General features: G+C 44.2%; 1 long non-coding RNA gene across 1 annotated transcript; it reads right to left on the bottom strand.

Annotated features, from left to right (window-relative positions):
• Window positions 1–1,275: 1,275 nt before the first annotated feature.
• Window positions 1,276–4,415, bottom strand: LOC311523984. The gene is made up of 2 exons (XR_014712457.1): window positions 4,247–4,415; window positions 1,276–2,952 (listed from the first exon to the last, which is right to left on the bottom strand). It is a non-coding gene; the product is annotated as an uncharacterized lncRNA (long non-coding RNA).
• Window positions 4,416–4,626: the final 211 nt, after the last annotated feature.

The following is a 4,626-nucleotide window of genomic DNA, read 5'->3' as shown; positions in this document are numbered from 1 at the left end:
AAACTTAATGGATACCATAGGAAGTGTGCTGTCATAGGGCTAATAGCCAAAAGCACACTCTGGAAATAGCGTGGGACGAGAACTCCAGATCCCAACACTCCTCAAACTTTGGGGCAGTTTGGATCCAGATCCAAACTTTGCAGTTTAGTCCCATCTCTAACAATTGTCAGGCCCATGGTAAAAGTAAACAAATTGTCACTAGAATAGTGTGAGGAAAAAGCAACTAATCAAATAAAATGGTGTGCATGCTTATTTGGATGACTACGGCTTTGGTGATTATTCATAAAGGGAAGGCATGCATTGCCAAGAGCAGAATTTCCTAGCTCAATATTGGGCAGTGACATACACTGCACAAGTGATGCAAATCAGATAGAAGGGACAGATCGTCAAGTGGTTTAAACTGGGGTAGTGCCACTAAGAGGTAGTGTGGCCTAGCAGACGGAGCACTAGACTGTGGGTCAGGAGAGACCTGGGTTCTAGTGTGAGCTCTGGCCTGCTGGTTGACCCTTGGCAAGTCACTTTCCCCTCTCTGCCTCAGTTTCCCCATCTGTAAAATTGGGATAACGATGGTAAGCTTTGTAGATTGCTTGGGGATCTAATGATAAGCTAGGCATTACTATGAGGAAAAAGAATTACTTGTGTAAAACATAACCTCATTGTGAGAATCTTCACTGCCCCAGGGCTGGATCTGGTATTACTTGATTGGTAACGTCATTGAAGAATTATTTCTGAGTGTTTCATTGTTCAAAGGTGTATGTATCTTACTCGTACATTTCAATTATCTGTAGTCTCGGGGACACCTTTTGAATACAATTAAGCAGTGATAATCACTTGTGGGGGGGGGGAAATGAAGGTTTAATGTGTTGCTAGTTAGGGAGGCTGAACCAGAAAGAACACACACACAAATGCAGCTGCATGTTCTCTCATATAACCTAAGTATGAAACCTCCCACGGATCAGTCCAATAGCAGATGCGCTTGTTTACATGGAAAACTAACACACCCAGAAGATATGTTCTTCAGATCCTCTGATGCCATTTGATTACATTTGTCAGGTTAGTGAGTGCGGTACTCTTTTTACAAACATAGAAATATGCACCACTTTTTGATCCAAAGGCCATTAAACGCTCAATGGGAAGACTCCTGCTTGCTTTGGATCAAGAGCCCTAGATTGGACCCCAAGGGTGCTAGTTGTACGGAAATGAGTCAGAGTGGTCTAACCTGCTTTAAGGGCCAGATCACAAAGTTCCGATTGTACTATAATTAGTCTCACAATGCACAGATGATATTCACCTTTATTCACAACCAATTAAATGTAAAGCTATCTGAGTAAGTCACACCTGGAGAGGATACAGTGGGAAACTTGCAAATGTCAGACAAAGTTGTTGGATGCATACACTGGTCTGGTCTTGAGACAGTTACTTAATTTTACTGACTTGGAACTTGCAGGTTCCAAACTCTGTTCTGTAGGGTGAGAGAACAGGAAACCAGTTTGGAGAGAGGAGAGAACATTGTTATTGCATTACTTAGCCTGTGAATTGGTTTCTAGGAAAAAGGCCATTTTGTGCCACTAGGAACAATCATCCTGTTTTTATTAGTGTAGCTTGTTTTAACTTTGCCACTCTGGTAAGATTACAGGCCCAATGTCAAATATAAGGTTGAGAAGGCAGGCACTGCCCAGCTGTCTCATTACCCCACACAGTCACCTACAGTACGCCTGCTACTTGGTTACTACTGGGCCCTCCAGCAGTTCTGCCACTGCAAATCCACTTCAGTCCTGACCTGCAGCATTCCCTGCCCTTTCCGTCCTTGCCTCTCTCTCAGCTCTGCCAATACACCCCTGTGCAGTATCTCCTGCTTGTTTTCACCTTTGCTGCACTATGAAAAGATGGGTGCTGGTGAGTAACTGGAGGTAAAATCCTGGTGAAGACATTGCACTTTGAATTTTTGCCAGGGTGAGTTGAAGGCTAGGCTCTGTCATAACCTGACCTAACTCGTGTGAAAACTACAAGCTAAGTTTCTTCTCTAGATTACGAATCGTGTTTATTGTGGTAGTGCCTAAGAACCAAACAAAAATGGGACCTCAGTATGCTAGGTAAAACCAGAAGGTCCCTCCCCTGATGACCTAAATAGAGCAGACAGGGAGGGGAAGAGGTAGAACACGACGGCAGAGCAAACAATATGGTGGTAGCAAATGTCACATTAGTTTCATGATTTGGGGGGAGGGAGTTAGGAGGGGAAGAGCTAACTGGGCAGGGGTGGGGGGTAGGAGGGGCAAGTGCAGAGTTAGGCAGAGGTGAAGAGACAGAAAAGGAGGGCTGAACCAAACAGCACAGGGCTGAGAGAACCTGGTCAGAACTGTACAAGTTTCTCTGAATGTCCAGAGGTCCCTGCTTTGGCAGCTTCTGTCCCTATGGGCTGGAGTGTCTGGCCGTCTCCTCTCTGCCGTCTTCCCCCAAGGCCGTCTCCTCTCTGTCGTCTTCCCCCAAGGTGGCGGGGGGGAGGCCACGTGCGTCCTAGTGCCACCAGAAGGGCACTGCAGTTAGTGAAGGGCATGCCCTGTGTTCTCTGTGAAGGCAAGGCCTCAATCATGAGCTCCCATAGTCCCGCAAGGGCTCTTGGGTGCTGCCCTGCAGTACCCAGTTCTGGATCCTCACACGGCTCTGCCAGTGCACGTCGGCTCTGCCAAGCCAGGCCCTCCGGTGTTGCCTTTCTGGACAGATGCTGTGTTCAAGTATACTGAACAGTGAGGGCACCAAGTGACTTTCCCTTGTGAGGTGAACAGGATATAAACGTCAGCCTCCTAAGACGAAATGCTGGTGCAGCCTCACCTCATCACTCAGCCTCATCTTCTGGCCCTTTCGCAAAGGTGACATCGCGTCTATCAGACTATTTGCATTGCACCATAAAGTGTGGAACTTAAGAATAAAAGCACGTACCCCGTGACGATCATCCTATGACAGGAACACAACTGCATTAGTGTAAGACATGATATAATTGAAACCTCTGGCAGATTTCCCACAGCAAAATTGTTAATCCTCACTAGCTAGGATTAGTCACCACTTCTTACAAGCCCTGACACACAGCCTGCAAGTTATTCAGTTAATTCCCATTTATGGGATAAATATTGCATCCTATGGAAGGAAGACACTGCCAAATTTCCCATCCTATTGCATAATGATGCATTGTGTCTCTTACAACTGAAGGTAGAGGTGATGAAAAGCAATAAGGTGTGATTAATGTCCGCAGACTTCATCCGTCAGAACGTAGCTAGATCAGAGGGGAAATTTTAGTACAAAATAGCTTATTGAAACACAAAGTGGTGAATGCCTGATTCTCCTTCTCAAAACACTAGAGTATTCCACCTTTACTGTTTTAAAGCAGTAAATAGCCCTTGATTCCAGCTGCGATATACTTACTAATAATAGCATGCCGCTGCCGGAAGTGGTCGTGGTCGTGGTGTTGCCTTCAAGCTCATGGGGGTAACATTTTCAGAAGCACCTAAATCCCATTTTGAAAAGTGTCTAGGTGCCTAACCTCCATTGAAATCACTGGAATTTAGGCACCTACATACTTTTGAAAATCCCACTAAGTGCCTATCTGCATGTGTCAGTGAAGTGCCTAAATACTTTAAAAAATCTGGTCCTAAGTCCCTTAGGTGCTTTTGAAAACTTCACCTTATGAGCATTCAGTAAACACAGCAATGGCCAAATCTTCAAATTTGCAGCTGAAGTTTGAAACTGGCAATTTTGCACCTGTGTTTTTTCCATCTGCAATTGAATTATGGGTGCAGATTTGGGTACTTTCATTTACCTGATTGTGGATGCAAATCAGGACACTAGAGTTGCAAGTATTCAACAGCTGTAATTTGTTTGGAAGGCGCAAAAATGCAGCTGCCAGTTGCTCCTGCAAAATGGGAAGCTGGAGCTTAGCTGTTTTTCAGAAGTTAATTCAAAGATACCAGATCAGAGCAGCAGATGATTGAAATCAATGGACCTCAGCTGATTTACACAAGCTAAGGATCTGACTGACCGTAATAAGGCAAAGAGTAGAGCTGCTTGGAAAAGGGTAAATATTTTCTGTGAAAATTTTTTCAAAATAAATTAGAATTTTTATTTATCTTCCCAAATAGTTTAGTGGAAATATTTGATTTAGCTTTTTTCTAATGAAAAAACAAAGTGGGGGGTTTTGGGGGGTGGGGTAGGGAGATGAGGTTGGTGGGTTTCAATATCCAAAAAGTGAACTTACGTTTTGTGGGACTCAGTTTTTCATCAAACAGCTGTACATTTTCAAAAGAAGAAAAACATGCAGAAAAAAAGACTTGTCTTCTAATTTTTTAAAATGAAAAATCAGGACTAGGTTTAGTAAAGAGCTAGCAGGGTTATTGAATATGAACAACTTTGCTGATGAGCCTTTCTGTAACTCACCGCAACTTCCAAAGTTTGAGTCTAGCATGCATTGGGGCTTAGATAAAGTCTGGCATGGATTCTTCAGGAGTTCTCTGTTCCTGGGTTAGCCCACAAAGCACTTGCTGGTGGGTTTGGTACAAATGAGATCCTGCGTCCCAGAGCTTTCTGTTCCCCTTTCCAATCTCTTGCCCTACCTGATGACTCCCCCTCCACACGACT

This window comes from Lepidochelys olivacea, assembly GCF_965140295.1.
Source record: "Lepidochelys olivacea isolate rLepOli2 genome assembly, chromosome: 7".
NCBI classification, from domain to species: Eukaryota; Metazoa; Chordata; order Testudines; family Cheloniidae; genus Lepidochelys; species Lepidochelys olivacea.
The sequence above is the reverse complement of the archived record's forward strand: the minus strand, read 5'-3'. Positions and strand labels throughout refer to the sequence as shown.